General features: G+C 33.3%; 1 long non-coding RNA gene across 1 annotated transcript; it reads left to right on the top strand.

Annotated features, from left to right (window-relative positions):
* Window positions 1-13,441: 13,441 nt before the first annotated feature.
* Window positions 13,442-18,837, top strand: LOC139071459 (uncharacterized). Its single transcript, XR_011521341.1, has 2 exons — window positions 13,442-18,132; window positions 18,353-18,837. It is a non-coding gene; the product is annotated as an uncharacterized lncRNA (long non-coding RNA).
* Window positions 18,838-22,776: the final 3,939 nt, after the last annotated feature.

Raw genomic sequence — 22,776 nt, 5'->3', positions numbered from 1 at the left:
TAGGATATTTATACATTTTTAGGACACATAATAAAGAATGATATTATTTATACATTTTTAGACACCATACTATAGTATAAAATTATATATTTTTAGGACCCATACTATACTATGAAATTATTTTTATATTTTAGGACCCATTCTATAGTATGAAAATATTCATACATTTTCAAAACACATACTATAGTATTATATTTATACATTTTAAGGACACATGCTATAGTATGATATTTATACATTTTCAGGACACTTACTATAGTATGAAATTTATATATTTTTAGGACCCATACTATACAATGAAATTAGTTTCATATTTTTAGGACCCATACTATAGTATGACATTATTTGTACAATTTTAGGACCCATACTATAGTATGAAATTATTCATATATTTTCTATACACATACTATAGTATGATATTAATACATATTCAGGACACATATTATACTATGATATTTTACATGTTAAGACACATACAATTGTATGATATTCATACATTTTAAGGACACATACTATAGTATGATATTAATACAATTTCAGGACACATACAATGGTATGATATTTATACATTTTCAGCACACATACTATAGTATCATATTTATACATTTTCAGGACACATACTATAGTATGATATTTTTTATACATTTTTAGGACCCATACTATAGTATGAATTTATTCATACATTTTAAGACACATACTATAGTATGATATTTAAACATTTTTAGGACAGACACTATAGTATATTATTTATACATTTTTAATCCCCATATTGAACTATGATATGTATACATTTTAGGACACATACTATAGATTGATATAATTTATACATTTTTAGAACCCATATTATAGTATAAAATTTATATATTTTTAGGACCCTTACTATAATATGATATTATTTATACATTCTCAGGACCCATATGATAGTATAAAATATTCAGACACGTACTATACTATGATAGTTATACATTTTCAGGACACATTTTATAGTATGATATTTTTACATTTTAAGACACATACAGTAGTATGATATTCATACAATTTCAGGACACATAGTATAGTATGATATTTTTATACAGTTTTAGGACCCATACTATAGTATGAAATTATTTATAGATTTTTAAGACATACTATAGTATGATATTTATACATTTTTAGGACACATACTATAGTATGATATTATTAATATATTTTTAGGACACATACTATAGAATGATGTTATTTATACATCTTTAGAAACCATACTATACTATGAAAATTATACATTTTTAGGACCCATACTATAGTATAAAATTATTTATATATTTTTAGGACCCATACTATGTATAAAACTATTCATACATTTTCAAGACACATACTATAGTATGATATTTACACATTTTCAGGACACATATTATAGTATGAGATTCATACATTTTCTGGACACATATAGTATGATATTATTTTTACATTTTTATATCCCTTACTATAGTGTAATATTATTTATACATTTTCAGAACACATACTATAGTATGTTATTTATACATTTTTAATCCCCATACTAGAGTATGATATTTATACATTTGAGGACACATACTAAAGTATGAAATTATTTATATATTTTTAGGACACATATAATAGAATGATATTATTTATACATTTTTAGAACAAATACTATAGTATAAAATTTATATATATTTAGTACCCATACTATAGTTTGATATTATTTATACATTTTTAGGACCCATACTATAGTATGAAATTATTCATACATTTTCAAGACACATACTATAGCATGATATTTATACATTTTAAGGACACATACTATTGTATGATATTTATACATTTTCTGGACACATACTATAGTATATTATTTATACATTTTAATCCCCATACTATAGTATGATATGTATACATTTTTAGGACATTTACTATAGTATGATGTTATTTATCAATTTTTAGGACACATTCTATAGAATGATATTATTTATACATTTTATAACCCATACTATAGTGTAATTTTATTTATACATTTTCAGAACACATACTATAGTATTGAAAATATATATCTCTCATATAAGCTCTTTCATATATTATTATAAGCTCTTTTATATGATTAAATATGTATCTCTCACTTTTGCCCCTTATATATTATCATAAATACATTATTATATGCCTTTTCATGGAATCTTGTTATAATATCAAAGACCTCTCTGTGCCTTTTCTGCTCAAGCTGAACAGCTGCATAAGGGAGTGAAAGCGTTCCTTCCTTCAGTTCCTCAATACAAGAACAACTGTCTTTGTTAGCAAAGGATGTTGCAGGATGTGTCCTGATCATCTCAAGGTTGCATGTCCTTGGGATGAATTGGTCTTTCATTAACAAGGCTATTAGCTGACGTGCGTCTGCAGGTGCAGATGGCAGAATTACGTGTGTGTATGGCAAACTACGTATGTAACATTCCTGTAATCTTCAATAAAAATCAGCCGTTTTCAGCAGAACGGCGAGAGTCTGTCCGAAGCATCTGGCAAGAGCAGGTCGCGGGACTTGCTGCAGAGACTCTCCCCCTCATGAGCGGCGAAACAGTGAATGGACTTCTGATCATTTGTCTCCTCGTTCTGTCAACTTAAAAGGTGTTTAACTCCATCTACTCCGTACCCGTGCTTGGTCTAACGGAAGAGAGACCAACAAATTTGGCGTCACGAACAGGATTTTTTCTTTTTGAAGAAAAAGGAGTTTTTGGAGGACAATTTGACCAACCGACCCAGTGAACGATCTTGGCACAGAACACCGCGGTGGAAAACAAGGTGAGCAGAGCCTATTATCTAAAATCTGCTCATTGGATTTATCCAAAGCCTTTGTGTCCAGAATCATAGTAGCTGCGGTCCTAAAATAATAGTTGGAGAAGAAAGTGGAGACAAGTGCAGAAAGAATAAGAGATTTTTTGTAATGGTTTAATGGTGAAATGAAATGAGGATTTTCTAATGATTTAATGAGTAAATGAGAAAAGGAAATAGTACAGAAAAAAGGGGTTGGAGGCCCAGAGCATTAATAAGCTCTAAATTCCATAGGGGTTGGAGGCCCAGAGCATTAATAAGCTCTAAATTCCATTTAAAAAAGGGGTTGGAGGCCCAGAGCATTAATAAGCTCTAAATTCCATAGGGGTTGGAGGCCCAGAGCATTAATAAGCTCTAAATTCCATTTAAAGAAGGGTTGGAGGCCCAGAGCATTAATAAGCTCTAAATTCCATTTAAAGAAAGGTTGGAGGCCCAGGACAAGGTCCTAAAGTTCCATTTCCAGGTCGTGGCTGACCACACTATTTGCTGACGAGCGGATAGAATATATAACGAGGTTATATAAAGCTTGGCTGGATCCATAGGTGTGGGAACCCTAAAAGTCCACAGGTCAAGGACCTGGTTTTATGTTAAGGGAAGGGGAGGCTAAAGAGAGCTCCCTGGATTTTAAGGTCAAGGACCTTTTGCATGAGATGAGAAAAATGTTCTGAGGTAACTGTTTTTGCATAAGATGATAAATGTTTTGACTGCTTCTGTGTGAAGAGAGCAGTGCTTTTGGCTATTTCTGCGTGCTTTTGGCTGTTTTTGCATAAAATGAGCAATGTTTAAATATGACAAGCAGCCCAGTTGAAGCCACGAGAAATAAGGTTTTATTGAGAAAGTCAGCGGAAGAGGCGATGAAGAAAAAAGGGGTAGATGTTAACAGTAGAGGTAACTGGAGAAAGATTTGGGAAGTGAAGGCTGCAGAATCGAGAGAAAAAAGGCACAGCTGTAGACAAGCTTCACTGTGTGTGTAAGCTGAGTTCAGCCTGTGTGTGTGAGGCGCAGCAAGAGGCTGCTTACGGCTCTGGATTGAAAGTGCAGCACTAGGAGAGTGCAGAATGCAGAGCAGAGTTTTGGGAGCTCCGTGTGTGTGTGTGTGAGTGTACAGCGCTGGGTGTGTGTGTGAAGGCCTGATGCGGTACCAGAAAATAAATAAATAAGATAATAAGAGCTTTAAAAAGTTGCAACTCGTATATGTAAATTACACTGCAGTGCTAAAATTAATGTTTGGAGCTACGCAAAATTCAAATTCTGCAACCCTGTTCTGATCAGTCTTTGAACAGAACACCATAAGTTAATAAATAAAAGGTTTTTAAAGTAACATATGCATATGTATGTGTGTATGTATGTATATGTGTATACATATATACATATGTAGTGTAGAAGCGTGATAATCATTTGTGTGTGGGGCAGCATGTGAGTGACCCCGATCTGGGGGTTAAGTGACCTGGAGATGAAAAAAGGGAAAAAAACCACCAAGAAACGCAAGTAAGGATGTAAATGACAGCTTTATTTTAGAAATATAGTCATATAGCTGCTAAACAGTAAAATCAAAACAGATCTGCAGAAAATAAATATATAAACTATTCCTCAGAGTGCTCTCAAAAAATTGCAATTGGATTTGCTCTAATGTTACATAAGTCCTGCTTAAAAGCATAGTAAGCAATAAATTCTGAAAATAACCAGTGCAGTGTTAAATAAATTCTGTGCTTAAAATATTATATATATATAGAGAGAGAGAGAATAAATAAGTGACGAACTGACTTACTTTAAAAAAAAGACTGTGACAAACAAAGAATGTCGTCTGTGCCATGTGAATGAGTGAATGTGTGTCTTCTTGCATGAGCTGCTTTCGCTGGATCTTCTGAATGATTCAGTTTTTAATAGAGGGAGCAGCTGCTTGAGAAACAGGGTGCGTTCCATGTTTTTACTAGACGGTTATTTAGTTCGAGAGACTGTGGAAACAATAGAAAAAGAATTTATCGTTAGTGTGAGGACAAGAAAATCCTTTAAAATACAAAAGTTGTATGGTTGTGGTTATAAAGGAAGTATTTTGTCTGATTATGGGCCGTGGAGTCAGCTGGACTCCCTCGCTCTCACAGTTTTTCTGTGTAACATGCAGTTTTAAGCAATTTGTGACTTTAGAAAGGATATTTTTCGGTGTTTTGGACGTACCTTAAGGCTTCTGGTTAGGGTATTCAGGAGATCCTTCCTCTCGGACAGATCTAGTGAGAATGACTGGAGTTTCAGCCTGAGGACCTGACTCCACCCACTTTTACACACAGGAGTTCCGCAGTCTAAAAATAGCACAGGGTGCTACGAAAAGCAGCTCTGAACCTCTCAGGATCATCTTTATGAAAACCATAAAATTAACAAATAATCAGTAAGGAAATAAAATATTTGTTAAATCTTGCTATAAAACAAAATCCAATAATTGTCTTGCCTCAACTTTAAGAACCATTAACGTTAATGGCTGGATTTTGGGACGCTGAATAATGAAAAAACAGATAAACTAAGTATTGTTTCCTGTAACCTGGCTAGAAACTGTACTAGGCTGTTTTGAGTTAAAAACTGGTAGTTATTTTCCCAAAATAAAATAGATAAATAAAAAATGAAAGGAGGGATCTTGCATTTGGGATAGATTGTGCCTAAAGTTTAAAACCTGTGTAGAACCGATTTGACGATTCAGAAAAATTGTGCATAGGAAGTAGTCTAGATTTACCTTTGAGTCAATAAAGTCGACTAAATATTAGAAACCATCGTTGATTTTGATTTGTAAAAGAGAAAGTTCTGTCATTTTAACTCAATCAACATATTTAAGGAAAACGTTTACTGTGCATTGTGGCAGGCATGAACTTTACTGGGTGGGCCTGTCACAACCAGCTGCAAAGAATGTTTGGGTCTGACTTCTATACAAAGAGAACCTGGAAGCCCTCACCAAAGAGAACCTGGAAGCCCTCACCAAAAGCTGTGACTTATAACATCAAGACGGGGAGCACTACAAGATGGACAAAGAGGCAGAAACTTATTTGCCCTGCTGCTGATGAAACAAAGTACAAAAGGGGGAGCATGTGTGCTAACATGTGAACTTCAATCAATGACGGTGGTCATCCTGGACTTACAAAGAGAGGCTCAAAAGAGACTGTTTCCTATGGTTACACCCAGTAAAAGAGTGCTTGCTGCAGTCAGGTAATGAACAAGGCTTTTTGGCAACAACCAGTTGAATTGATGAAATGTCAGAACTGTGGAAAATTTACTAAACTACTGTAGAACATAGTTAACTGAGAAAGTTAGCCTAAAAAAAAAAAAAAAAAAAAAAAAAAAAAAAGATAATAATAATAACAATAAATAAATAAATAATAGGATTAGTAACCTGGATTTCAGCCCAACTCACCATTGGACGTCAATATAATCTTTATTGTCTTAGGATTCTCAGCTGCAGCGGACATGCAGTAAAGCCTTATTTTCTTTTCAAAAAGTCATTCATCGGCGTCATCACTTATCTTCATTAGTTAAGGAAACGGTGTCTATTTATAAGTCTAGGAGAACGCTTTAGGCTTCAACAGTTCTCTCCTTCGAGCAAACATGCGCAAATTTCCGGACAGTTTATAGTAACGTTCCATCCCATTCCTTTCATTGCATAAAAAATAAACATTAAATGAATAATTTGGCATCCAGCTGACTAAATGATTCATGGAACATCTCATCCGAGACAACAGTGTTGTTTCAGCTCCGTTGAGTTTCCCAACAGATCTAGCCAAACCTAGCTGATCCTATATTTTTCTATCAGCTGTAAGTTCTAACGTAGAAAATAGTGTTACAAAAATATTGAATAATGGTACCCCTCATTCGATAAAAATTATGTTCACATTTTTATCTTGTGAAATCTTTAACATAATATTTTAATTGGCCTTTTTGACGACAATTGGCTAAAAAGTCTTTAAGATTATCATCACAGGATGGCATGATAAATAAGTAAATAACATAAATAAATAAATAGACAAAAATAAGAGAGAAAAAGCAAAATTAATTAAATGAAACGTAATAGTGATAAAACGTTAAATTGATCTAAAATCTGTCATTCAGCGCCACTGGAAAAAGGAAGAGGATAGGGGAGTATTTCTTAGCACAAATCACGTTATTGATTTAGCAATGCAGCTTAATTTCAGATGCTTTAAGGATGATACTAACTTGTGTTATAGATGGAGGAGTAGCACAGAAACACTTCTAGATGAGGAGATAAGGAAAAAAACTGCTGATTACCAATACTATGCACAAACAAACCTGTAACTGCAGTTTCGTTATTTATGAATTAACCTTAAGTAGTGAATTAATTCTTAGGATTTCTTGTGCGAGTAGTGTTCCTAAAAAAGAAAGAAAGAAAGAAAGAAAGAAAGAAAGAAGGTAAGAAAGACAGGTAGTTTAGGTAAGGGACAACCTGAAACTATTTGGTTTAATTGATAGTAAAGTAGTTGTCCTAATTTCTAATTGGAGAGATCACACCGCAACATGAGTTTAGAACGGCAGTTATGGGAAGTTTTGTTGGATTAATTTGATTACACGCTTTAGGTCTTATTTTTTTTCTTTCCACTGATTTAGCGTTAGGTTAAGTGTTTTCACACTTTCGCTTCAGTCTGACATTTGCTTGGTGTGTGAGGGCACAGAGACGTGTATGGACCGTGTGCTTGACTGTGTTTGTCTTGTTTGTTTGCTTATTTATCTATATGGGCATGGCCGAGCCTTGAGAAACATCAACAAAGACATTGGACTATTCTGAGTAAATTAACCAATTCAAATTCAAATTCAGGATCCTGAAACAATTTGGTTATAACCTCTAATTGATGAAGGACATCTTAAGAATTCATTGTACAAGGCATCATCTCCAGTGTTGCTGGAACTGTTATAAAACCCATGCATGGTTGTATATTTTAGTTTGATCATTTATACTCATTGAATTATTGTTGTTTGCTTTGTGTTTTAATTTCTTTGTAATTTTTCTCTGTGACACAGGTGGAGATGCTGGTGGCGAAGTGGATCCCACTCATTTCTTTCTCCCACACACATTCTTACTCTCTCCCTCTCTCTCTGTGTATGTGCATGTGTATGTGTTTGTGTGTCTGTGTGTGTCCATGTCGTGATGTCACTATACCTTTAATTGCGCTTGCTGTTTGTAACTGTATGTGTCTGATGTTGAAGGTATCAGAGGCTAGGGTCAGTAAGAGCTAGGACATTTTTGTGCATAACCTTTAATCCCTAGGCGATCGGTTCAGGGAACTTCTGGTCCGGCCGGAGTGTGAGCCTTCCTACCAACTATCTGCCGAGATCAAGGACTGCACAAGTCGAGAAAGCCTTCATTGGACCAAAACTACACACACGAAGAGGCTTCGCCTTCGGTGCCAGGCGTCTGGGTCCTGCTAAAAGTCACCAAAAGGAAGTGGACGGAACCAAGGTGGACCGGGCCATACAGGATCACGGAGAGGACATCACACGCTGTCCGGCTGGACGGGAGGAGCCTAACCTGGAAGAGAAGCAGCCGACATCTGCCTGACCAGAAGAAGTACCCAAGGACCAGGACGAGAAGCAGCTGACATCTGCCTAACCAGAAAAAGGATCCAAAAACCAGGAAGAGAAGTAGCTGACTACAGTAGCGTGCCAAGCTACCACCACATCCTGCAGGACGAGAATCTTGATATCATCACCCCCTGCAGCTGCCTGGAGCCAGTGAAGGGTCCTCAACAGGGGGAAGAAGTAACCACCCTATGAACATTCTACAAGGGTTGTATTTAACACCCTCATTTATTTTACAAGGGTAATATTTTACACCCTCCACCTGCTGACCCAATTATCCAGATGCCCTTGTTACTAGCCAATCCTAACATCTATTTGGGAGGGGAACCCTCTGATGAAAGTGATGACTCTCATGATGAAGAAGATGTTGTTAGAGTGTGAGAATATTGAGTGATTTCTGTAACAATCCCTTAAACTGTTTATTTCTATGAGTTTTTTGTTTTTATTGTTTTTGTTTCTTTTGATCATTGATGTCCTAGGCATGCACACTCTATGCCAACAGGTGTTCGCCCCAAAATTGAGATATGACAAATGGGGGGACATGGGGGAATTTTCCCTATAAACATATGATAATTAGGGTTTTTCGCCCTCATATGGAGTTGCATGCGATCCATACATGTTGTAACATGTTCAGTTGAAAGTATGATCATGTTTTTTGTATTGGTTTACTGCTAGAAAGATGAGTAAATGTAATCTGATTGGTTGTTTGTATTGGTATTTTAAAAAAAAACTTTGCTTATTGGATTCTTTTTGATGGAATTTGGTGTTATTGTTTTGATTTCTTATATCTTTATTGAACTCTTAAAAGAGTTCAAAAGGGGGATTGAAAATATATATCTCTCATATAAGCTCTTTCATATATTATTATAAGCTCTTTTATATGATTAAATATGTATCTCTCACTTTTGCCCCTTATATATTATCATAAATACATTATTATATGCCTTTTCATGGAATCTTGTTATAATATCAAAGACCTCTCTGTGCCTTTTCTGCTCAAGCTGAACAGCTGCATAAGGGAGTGAAAGCGTTCCTTCCTTCAGTTCCTCAATACAAGAACAACTGTCTTTGTTAGCAAAGGATGTTGCAGGATGTGTCCTGATCATCTCAAGGTTGCATGTCCTTGGGATGAATTGGTCTTTCATTAACAAGGCTATTAGCTGACGTGCGTCTGCAGGTGCAGATGGCAGAATTACGTGTGTGTATGGCAAACTACGTATGTAACATTCCTGTAATCTTCAATAAAAATCAGCCGTTTTCAGCAGAACGGCGAGAGTCTGTCCGAAGCATCTGGCAAGAGCAGGTCGCGGGACTTGCTGCAGAGACTCTCCCCCTCATGAGCGGCGAAACAGTGAATGGACTTCTGATCATTTGTCTCCTCGTTCTGTCAACTTAAAAGGTGTTTAACTCCATCTACTCCGTACCCGTGCTTGGTCTAACGGAAGAGAGACCAACAGTATATTATTTATACATTTTTAATCCCCATACTATAGTATGATATTTATACATTTTAGGACACATACTATAGTATGATATTATTTATATATTTTTAGGACACATAATAATAATAATAATAATAATAATAATAATAATAATAATAATAATAATAGCCTTTATTGTCATTGTACAGTAAAGGCTATTATTATTATTACTATTATTAGGCTATTATTAATATTGAATTATATTATTTATACATTTTTAGAACCCATACTATAGTATAAAATTTATATATTTTTATGACCCATACGATAGTATGAAATTATACAGACATTTTTAAGACACGTACTATAGTATGATATTTATACATTTTCAGGACACATATTATAGTATGATATTTTACATGTTTAGACACATACAATAGTATGAAATTATACAGAAATTTTTAAGACACGTACTATAGTATGATATTTATACAATTTCAGGACACCTACTATAGTATGATATTTTTTATACATTTTTAGGACCCATACTACAGTATGAAATTATTCATACATTTTTAAGACACATACTTTAGTATGATATTTATACATTTTTAGGACAGATACTATAGTATGATATTTATGCAATTTCAGGACACATACTATAGTATATTATTTATACATTTTAATCCCCATACTATAGTATGATATGTATACATTTTTAGGACATTTACTATAGTATGATGTTATTTATCAATTTTTAGGACACATTCTATAAAATGATATTATTTATACATTTTTAATTCCCATACTATACTAGGATATTTATACATTTTTAGGACACATACTAGAGAATGATATTATTTATACATTTTTAGACACCATACTATAGTATAAAATTACATAATTTTAGGACCCATACTATACTATGAAATTATTTTTATATTTTAGGACCCATACTATAGTATGAAATTATTCATACATTTTCAAAACACATACTATAGTATTATATTTATACATTTTAAGGACACATACTATAGTATGATATTTATACATTTTCAGGACACTTACTATAGTATGAAATTTATATATTTTTAGGACCCGTACTCTAAAATGAAATTATTTTTATATTTTTAGGACCCATACTATAGTATGACATTATTTGTACAATTTTAGGACCCATACTAAAGTATGAAATTATTCATACATTTTCAAGACACATACTATAGTATGATATTAATACATTTTCAGGACACATATTATAGTATGATATTTTACATGTTAAGACACATACAATTGTATGATATTCATACATTTTAAGGACACATACTATATTATGATATTTCTTTAATTTTGGGACACATACTATAGTATGATATTTTTTATACATTTTTAGGACCCATACTATAGTATGAATTTATTCATACATTTTTAAGACACATACTATTGTATGATATTTACACATTTTCAGGACACATATTATAGTATGAGATTCATACATTTTCTGGACACATATAGTATGATATTTTTTATACATTTTTATATCCCATACTATAGTGTAATATTATTTATACATTTTCAGAACACATACTATAGTATATTATTTATACATTTTTAATCCCCATACTATAGTATGATATTTATACATTTTAGGACACATACTAAAGTATGATATTATTTATATATTTTTAGTACCCATACTATAGTATGACATTATTTATACATTTTTAGGACCCATACTATAGTATGAAATTATTCATACATTTTCAAGACACATACTATTGTATGATATTTATACATTTTCTGGACACATACTATAGTATATTATTTATACATTTTAATCCCCATACTATAGTATGATATGTATACATTTTTAGGACATTTACTATAGTTTGATGTTATTTATCAATTTTTAGGACACATTCTATAGAATGATATTATTTATACATTTTTAATTCCCATACTATACTAGGATATTTATACATTTTTAGGACACATAATAAAGAATGATATTATTTATACATTTTTAGACACCATACTATAGTATAAAATTATATATTTTTAGGACCCATACTATACTATGAAATTATTTTTATATTTTAGGACCCATTCTATAGTATGAAATTATTCATACATTTTCAAAACACATACTATAGTATTATATTTATACATTTTAAGGACACATGCTATAGTATGATATTTATACATTTTCAGGACACTTACTATAGTATGAAATTTATATATTTTTAGGACCCATGCTATACAATGAAATTAGTTTCATATTTTTAGGACCCATACTATAGTATGAAATTATTTGTACAATTTTAGGACCCATACTATAGTATGAAATTATTCATATATTTTCTATACTCATACTATAGTATGATATTAATACATTTTCAGGACACATATTATACTATGATATTTTACATGTTAAGACACATACAACTGTATGATATTCATACATTTTAAGGACACATACTATAGTATGATATTAATACATTTTCAGCACACATACTATAGTATCATATTTATACATTTTCAGGACACATACTATAGTATGATATTTTTTATACATTTTTAGGACCCATACTATAGTATGAATTTATTCATACATTTTAAGACACATACTTTAGTATGATATTTAAACATTTTTAGGACAGACACTATAGTATATTATTTATACATTTTTAATCCCCATATTGAACTATGATATGTATACATTTTAGGACACATACTATAGATTGATATTATTTATACATTTTTAGAACCCATATTATAGTATAAAATTTATATATTTTTAGGACCCTTACTATAATATGATATTATTTATACATTCTCAGGACCCATATGATAGTATAAAATATTCAGACACGTACTATACTATGATAGTTATACATTTTCAGGACACATATTATAGTATGATATTTTTACATTTTAAGACACATACAGTAGTATGATATTCATACAATTTCAGGACACATAGTATAGTATGATATTTTTATACAGTTTTAGGACCCATACTATAGTATGAAATTATTTATAGATTTTTAAGACATACTATAGTATGATATTTATACATTTTTAGGACACATACTATAGTATGATATTATTAATATATTTTTAGGACACATACTATAGAATGATGTTATTTATACATCTTTAGAAACCATACTATACTATGAAAATTATATATTTTTAGGACCCATACTATAGTATAAAATTATTTATATATTTTTAGGACCCATACTATGTATAAAACTATTCATACATTTTCAAGACACATACTATAGTATGATATTTACACATTTTCAGGACACATATTATAGTATGAGATTCATACATTTTCTGGACACATATAGTATGATATTATTTTTACATTTTTATATCCCTTACTATAGTGTAATATTATTTATACATTTTCAGAACACATACTATAGTATGTTATTTATACATTTTTAATCCCCATACTAGAGTATGATATTTATACATTTGAGGACACATGCTAAAGTATGAAATTATTTATATATTTTTAGGACACATATAATAGAATGATATTATTTATACATTTTTAGAACAAATACTATAGTATAAAATTTATATATATTTAGTACCCTGTTGGTCTCTCTTCCGTTGGACCAAGCACGGGTACGGAGTAGATGGAGTTAAACACCTTTTAAGTTGACAGAACGAGGAGACAAATGATCAGAAGTCCATTCACTGTTTCGCCGCTCATGAGGGGGAGAGTCTCTGCAGCAAGTCCCACGACCTGCTCTTGCCAGATGCTTCGGACAGACTCTCGCCGTTCTGCTGAAAACGGCTGATTTTTATTGAAGATTACAGGAATGTTACATACGTAGTTTGCCATACACACACGTAATTCTGCCATCTGCACCTGCAGACGCACGTCAGCTAATAGCCTTGTTAATGAAAGACCAATTCATCCCAAGGACATGCAACCTTGAGATGATCAGGACACATCCTGCAACATCCTTTGCTAACAAAGACAGTTGTTCTTGTATTGAGGAACTGAAGGAAGGAACGCTTTCACTCCCTTATGCAGCTGTTCAGCTTGAGCAGAAAAGGCACAGAGAGGTCTTTGATATTATAACAAGATTCCATGAAAAGGCATATAATAATGTATTTATGATAATATATAAGGGGCAAAAGTGAGAGATACATATTTAATCATATAAAAGAGCTTATAATAATATATGAAAGAGCTTATATGAGAGATATATATTTTCAATCCCCCTTTTGAACTCTTTTAAGAGTTCAATAAAGATATAAGAAATCAAAACAATAACACCAAATTCCATCAAAAAGAATCCAATAAGCAAAGTTTTTTTAAAATACCAATACAAACAACCAATCAGATTACATTTACTCATCTCTCTAGCAGTAAACTAATACAAAAAACATGATTATACTTTCAACTGAACATGTCACAACATGTATGGATCGCATGCAACTCCATATGAGGGCGAAAAACCCTAATTATCATATGTTTATAGGGAAAATTCCCCCATGTCCCCCCATTTGTCATATCTCAATTTTGGGGCGAACACCTGTTGGCATAGAGTGTGCATGCCTAGGACATCAATGATCAAAAGAAACAAAAACAATAAAAACAAAAAACTCATAGAAATAAACAGTTTAAGGGATTGTTACAGAAATCACTCAATATTCTCACACTCTAACAACATCTTCTTCATCATGAGAGTCATCACTTTCATCAGAGGGTTCCCCTCCCAAATAGATGTTAGGATTGGCTAGTAACAAGGGCATCTGGATAATTGGGTCAGCAGGTGGAGGGTGTAAAATATTACCCTTGTAAAATAAATGAGGGTGTTAAATACAACCCTTGTAGAATGTTCATAGGGTGGTTACTTCTTCCCCCTGTTGAGGACCCTTCACTGGCTCCAGGCAGCTGCAGGGGGTGATGATATCAAGATTCTCGTCCTGCAGGATGTGGTGGTAGCTTGGCACGCTACTGTAGTCAGCTACTTCTCTTCCTGGTTTTTGGATCCTTTTTCTGGTTAGGCAGATGTCAGCTGCTTCTCGTCCTGGTCCTTGGGTACTTCTTCTGGTCAGGCAGATGTCGGCTGCTTCTCTTCCAGGTTAGGCTCCTCCCGTCCAGCCGGACAGCGTGTGACGTCCTCTCCGTGATCCTGTATGGCCCGGTCCACCTTGGTTCCGTCCACTTTCTTTTGGTGACCTTCAGCAGGACCCAGACGACGCCTGGCACCGAAGGCGAAGTATCTTCATGTGTGGTTTTGGTCCAATGAAGGCTTTCTCGGCTTGTGCAGTCCTTGATCTCGGCAGATAGTTGGTAGGAAGGCTCACACTCCGGCCGGACCAGAAGTTCCCCGGACCGATCGCCTAGGGATTAGAGGTTATGCACAAAAATGTCCTAGCTCTTACTGACCCTAGCCTCTGATACCTTCAACATCAGACACATACAGTTACGAACAGCAAGCGCAATTAAAGGTACAGTGACATCACGACATGGACACACACAGACACACATACACAGAGAGAGAGAGAGAGAGTAAGAATGTGTGTGGGAGAAAGAAATGTGTGGGATCCATTTTGCCACCAGCATCTCCACCTGTGTCACAGAGAAAAAATTGCAAAGAAATTAAAACATAAAGCAAACAACAATAATTCAATGAGTATAAATGATCAAACTAAAATATACAACCATGCATGGGTTTTATAACAGTTCCGGCAACACTGGAGAGGAATCCTTGTATAATGAATTCTTAAGATGTCCTTCATCAATTAGAGGTTATAGCCAAATTGTTTCAGGATCCTGAATTTGAATTTGAATTGGTTAATTTACTCAGAATAGTCCAATGTCTTTGTTGATGTTTCTCAAGGCTCGGCCATGCCCATATAGATAAAATAAGCAAACAAACAAGACAAACACAGTCAAACACACGGTCCATACACGTCTCTGTGCCCTCACACACCAAGCAAATGTCAGACTGAAGCGAAAGTGTGAAATACTTAACCTAATGCTAAATCAGTGGAAAGAAAAAATAAGACCTAAAGCGTGTAATCAAATTAATCCAACAAAACTTCCCATAACTGCCGTTCTAAACTCATGTTGCGGTGTGATCTCTCCAATTAAAAATTAGGACAACCACTTTTACTATCAATTCAACCAAATAGTTTCAGGTTGTCCCTTACCTAAACTACCTGTCTTTCTTACCTTCTTTCTTTCTTTCTTTCTTTCTTTTTTAGGAACACTACTCGCACAAGAAATCCTAAGAATTAATTCACTACTTAAGGTTAATTCATAAATAACGAAACTGCAGTTACAGGTTTGTTTGTGCATAGTATTGGTAATCAGCAGTTTTTTTTCCTTATCTCCTCATCTAGAAGTGTTTCTGTGCTACTCCTCCATCTATAACACAAGTTAGTATCATCCTTAAAGCATCTGAAATTAAGCTGCATTGCTAAATCAATAACGTGATTTGTGCTAAGAAATACTCCCCTATCCTCTTCCTTTTTCCAGTGGCACTGAATGACAGATTTTAGATCAATTTAACGTTTTATGACTATTACGTTTCATTTAATTAATTTTGCTTTTTCTCTCTTATTTTTGTCTATTTATTTATTTATGTTATTTACTTATTTATCATGCCATCCTGTGATGATAATCTTAAAGACTTTTTAGCCAATTGTCGTCAAAAAGGCCAATTAAAAATATTATGTTAAAGATTTCACAAGATAAAAAATGTGAACATAATTTTTATCGAATGAGGGGTACCTTTTATTCAATATCTTGTAACATTATTTTCTACCTCACTATTGTCTCGGATGAGATGTTCCATGAATCATTTAGTCAGCTGAATGCCAAATTATTCATTTAATGTTTATTTTTATGCAATGAATGGAATGGGATGGAACGTTACTATAAACTGTCCGGAAATTTGCGCATGTTTGCTCGAAGGAGAAAACTGTTGAAGCCTAAAGCGTTCTCCTAGACTTATAAATAGACACCGTTTCCTTAACTAATGAAGATAAGTGATGACGCCGATGAATGACTTTTTGAAAAGAAAATAAGGCTTTACTGCATGTCCGCTGCAGCTGAGAATCCTAAGACAATAAAGATTATATTGACGTCCAATGGTGAGTTGGGCTGAAATCCAGGTTACTAATCCTATTATTTATTCATTTATTGATATTATTATTATCTTTTTTTAGGCTAACTTTCTCAGTTAACTATGTTCTACAGTAGTTTAGTAAATTTTCCACAGTTCTGACATTTCATCAATTCAACTGGTTGTTGCCAAAAAGCCTTGTTCATTACCTGACTGCAGCAAGCACTCTTTTACTGGGTGTAACCATAGGAAACAGTCTCTTTTGAGCCTTTCTTTGTAAGTCCAGGATGACCACCGTCATTGATTAAAGTTCACATGTTAGCACACATGCTCCCCCTTTTGTACTTTGTTTCATCAGCAGCAGGGCAAATAAGTTTCTGCCTCTTTGTCCATCTTGTAGTGCTCCCCGTCTTTATGTTATGAGTCACAGCTTTTGGTGAGGGCTTCCAGGTTCTCTTTGGTGAGGGCTTCCAGGTTCTCTTTGTATAGAAGTCAGAGCCAAACATTCTTTGCAGCTGGTTGTGACAGGCCCACCCAGTAAAGTTCATGCCTGCCACAATGCACAGCAAACGTTTTCCTTAAATATGTTGATTGAGTTAAAATGACAGAACTTTCTCTTTTACAAATCAAAATCAACGATGGTTTCTAATATTTAGTCGACTTTATTGACTCAAAGGTAAATCTAGACTACTTCCTATGCACAATTTTTCTGAATCGTCAAGTCGGTTCTACACAGGTTTTAAACTTTAGGCACAATCTATCCCAAATGCAAGATCCCTCCTTTCATTTTTTGTTTATCTATTTTATTTTGGGAAAATAACTACCAGTTTTTAACTCAAAACAGCCTAGTACAGTTTCTAGCCAGGTTACAGGAAATAATACTTAGTTTATCTGTTTTTTCATTATTCAGCGTCCCAAAATCCAGCCATTAACGTTAATGGTTCTTAAAGTTGAGGCAAGACAATTATTGGATTTTGTTTTATAGCAAGATTTAACAAATATTTTATTTCCTTACTGATTATTTGTTAATTTTATGGTTTTCATAAAGATGATCCTGAGAGGTTCAGAGCTGCTTTTCGCAGTACCCTGTGCTATTTTTAGACTGCGGGACTCCTGTGTGTAAAAGTGGGTGGAGTCAGGTCCCCAGGCTGAAACTCCAGTCATTCTCACTAGATCTGTCCGAGAGGAAGGATCTCCTGAATACCCTAACCAGAAGCCTTAAGGTACGTCCAAAACACCGAAAAATATCCTTTCTAAAGTCACAAATTGCTTAAAACTGCATGTTACACAGGAAAACTGTGAGAGCGAGGGAGTCCAGCTGACTCCACGGCCCATAATCAGACAAAATACTTCCTTTATAACCACGACCATACAACTTTTGTATTTTAAAGGATTTTCTTGTCCTCACACTAACGATAAATTCTTTTTCTATTGTTTCCACAGTCTCTCGAACTAAATAACCGTCTAGTAAAAACATGGACCGCACCCTGTTTCTCAAGCAGCTGCTCCCTCTATTAAAAACTGAGTCATTCAGAAGATCCAGCGAAAGCAGCTCATGCAAGAAGACACGCATCCACTCATTCACAAGGCACAGAGACATTCTTTGTTTGTCACAGTCTCTTTTTATTATTATTATTATTATTTTTTAAGGTAAGTCAGTTCGTCACTTATTTATTCTCTCTCTATATATATATAATATTTTAAGCACAGAATTTATTTAACACTGCACTGGTTATTTTCAGAATTTAATGCTTACTATGCTTTTAAGCAGGCCTTATGTAACATTAGAGCAAATCCAATTGCAATTTTTTTTTGAGAGCGCTCTGAGGAATAGTTTATATATTTATTTTCTGCAGATCTGTTTTGATTTTACTGTTTAGCAGCTATATGACTATATTTCTAAAATAAAGCTGTCATTTACATCCTTACTTGCGTTTCTTGGTGGTTTTTTCCCTTTTTTCATCTCCAGGTCACTTAACCCCCAGATCGGGGTCACTCACATGCTGCCCCACACACAAATGATTATCACGCTTCTACACTACATATGTATATATATGTATACACATATACATACATACACACATACATATGCATATGTTACTTTAAAAACCTTTTATTTATTAACTTATGGTGTTCTGTTCAAAGACTGATCAGAACAGGGTTGCAGAATTTGAATTTTGCGTAGCTCCAAACATTAATTTTAGCACTGCAGTGTAATTTACATATACGAGTTGCAACTTTTTAAAGCTCTTATTTATCTTATTTATTTATTTTCTGGTACCGCATCAGGCCTTCACACACACACCCAGCGCTGTACACACACACACACACGGAGCTCCCAAAACTCTGCTCTGCATTCTGCACTCTCCTAGTGCTGCACTTTCAATCCAGAGCCGTAAGCAGCCTCTTGCTGCGCCTCACACACACAGGCTGAACTCAGCTTACACACACAGTGAAGCTTGTCTACAGCTGTGCCTTTTTTCTCTCGATTCTGCAGCCTTCACTTCCCAAATCTTTCTCCAGTTACCTCTACTGTTAACATCTACCCCTTTTTTCTTCATCGCCTCTTCCGCTGACTTTCTCAATAAAACCTTATTTCTCGTGGCTTCAACTGGGCTGCTTGTCATATTTAAACATTGCTCATTTTATGCAAAAACAGCCAAAAGCATGCAGAAATAGCCAAAAGCACTGCTCTCTTCACACAGAAGCAGTCAAAACATTTATCATCTTATGCAAAAACAATTACCTCAGAACATTTTTCTCATCTCATGCAAAAGGTCCTTGACCTTAAAATCCAGGGAGCTCTCTTTTAGCCTCCCCTTCCCTTAACACAAAAAAAACCAGGTCCTTGACCTTAAAATCCAGGGAGCTCTCTTTTAGCCTCCCCTTCCCTTAACACAAAAAACCAGGTCCTTGACCTGTGGACTTTTAGGGTTCCCACACCTATGGATCCAGCCAAGCTTTATATAACCTTGTTATATATTCTATCCGCTCGTCAGCAAATAGTGTGGTCAGCCACGACCTGGAAATGGAACTTTAGGGCTACTCTATTAGCCCTGGGTCACCATCCCTTCATCTGTACTATTTCCTTTTCTCATTTACTCATTAAACCATTAGAAAAATCCTCATTTCATTTCACCATTAAACCATTACAAAAAATCTCTTATTCTTTCTGCACTTGTCTCCACTTTCTTCTCCAACTATTATTTTAGGACCTCAGCTACTATGATTCTGGACACAAAGGCTTTGGATAAATCCAATGAGCAGATTTTAGATAATAGGCTCTGCTCACCTTGTTTTCCACCGCGGTGTTCTGTGCCAAGATCTGTTCGCTGGGTCAGTGGGTCGAATCGTCCTCCAAAAACTCCTTTTCCTTCAAAAAGAAAAAATCCTGTTCGTGACGCCAAATTTGTTGGTCTCTCTTCCGTTAGACCAAGCACGGGTACGGAGTAGATGGAGTTAAACACCTTTTAAGTTGACAGAACGAGGAGACAAATGATCAGAAGTCCATTCACTGTTTCGCCGCTCATGAGGGGGAGAGTCTCTGCAGCAAGTCCCACGACCTGCTCTTGCCAGATGCTTCGGACAGACTCTCGCCGTTCTGCTGAAAACGGCTGATTTTTATTGAAGATTACAGGAATGTTACATACGTAGTTTGCCATACACACACGTAATTCTGCCATCTGCACCTGCAGACGCACGTCAGCTAATAGCCTTGTTAATGAAAGACCAATTCATCCCAAGGACATGCAACCTTGAGATGATCAGGACACATCCTGCAACATCCTTTGCTAACAAAGACAGTTGTTCTTGTATTGAGGAACTGAAGGAAGGAACGCTTTCACTCCCTTATGCAGCTGTTCAGCTTGAGCAGAAAAGGCACAGAGAGGTCTTTGATATTATAACAAGATTCCATGAAAAGGCATATAATAATGTATTTATGATAATATATAAGGGGCAAAAGTGAGAGATACATATTTAATCATATAAAAGAGCTTATAATAATATATGAAAGAGCTTATATGAGAGATATATATTTTCAACCCATACTATAGTTTGATATTATTTATACATTTTTAGGACCCATACTATAGTATGAAATTATTCATACATTTTCAAGACACATACTATAACATGATATTTATACATTTTAAGGACACATACTATTGTATGATATTTATACATTTTCTGGACACATACTATAGTATATTATTTATACATTTTAATCCCCATACTATAGTATGATATGTATACATTTTTAGGACATTTACTATAGTATGATGTTATTTATCAATTTTTAGGACACATTCTATAGAATGATATTATTTATACATTTTATAACCCATACTATAGTGTAATTTTATTTATACATTTTCAGAACACATACTATAGTATATTATTTATACATTTTTAATCCCCATACTATAGTATGATATTTATACATTTTAGGACACATACTATAGTATGATATTATTTATATATTTTTAGGACACATAATAATAATAATAATAATAATAATAATAATAATAATAATAATAATAATAATAATAATAATAGCCTTTATTGTCATTGTACAGTAAAGGCTATTATTATTATTACTATTATTAGGCTATTATTAATATTGAATTATATTATTTATACATTTTTAGAACCCATACTATAGTATAAAATTTATATATTTTTATGACCCATACGATAGTATGAAATTATACAGACATTTTTAAGACACGTACTATAGTATGATATTTATACATTTTCAGGACACATATTATAGTATGATATTTTACATGTTTAGACACATACAATAGTATGAAATTATACAGACATTTTTAAGACACGTACTATAGTATGATATTTATACAATTTCAGGACACCTACTATAGTATGATATTTTTTATACATTTTTAGGACCCATACTACAGTATGAAATTATTCATACATTTTTAAGACACATACTATAGTATGATATTTATACATTTTTAGGACAGATACTATAGTATGATATTTATGCAATTTCAGGACACATACTATAGTATATTATTTATACATTTTAATCCCCATACTATAGTATGATATGTATACATTTTTAGGACATTTTCTATAGTATGATGTTATTTATCAATTTTTAGGACACATTCCATAGAATGATATTATTTATACATTTTATAACCCATACTATAGTGTAATATTATTTATACATTTTCAGAACACATACTATAGTATATTATTTATACATTTTTAATCCCCATACTATAGTATGATATTTATACATTTTAGGACACATACTATAGTATGATATTATTTATATATTTTTAGGACACATAATAATAATAATAATAATAATAATAATAATAATAATAATAATAATAATAATAATAATAATAATAGCCTTTATTGTCATTGTACAGTAAAGGCTATTATTATTATTGCTATTATTAGGCTATTATTAATATTGAATGATATTATTTATACATTTTTAGAACCCATACTATAGTATAAAATTTATATATTTTTAGGACCCATACGATAGTATGAAATTATACAGACATTTTTAAGACACGTACTATAGTATGATATTTATACATTTTCAGGACACATATTATAGTATGATATTTTACATGTTTAGACACATACAATAGTATGAAATTATACAGACATTTTTAAGACACATACTATAGTATGATATTTATACAATTTCAGGACACATATTATAGTATGATATTTTTTATACATTTTTACGACCCATACTACAGTATGAAAATATTCATACATTTTTAAGACACATACTATAGTATGATATTTATACATTTTTAGGACAGATACTATAGTATATTATTTATGCATTTTTAATCCCCATACTGAACTAT

Source organism: Nothobranchius furzeri, chromosome 1 (assembly GCF_043380555.1).
Source record: "Nothobranchius furzeri strain GRZ-AD chromosome 1, NfurGRZ-RIMD1, whole genome shotgun sequence".
Classification (NCBI taxonomy): Eukaryota; Metazoa; Chordata; class Actinopteri; order Cyprinodontiformes; family Nothobranchiidae; genus Nothobranchius; species Nothobranchius furzeri.
This window is presented reverse-complemented; position numbering and strand designations above follow the sequence as displayed.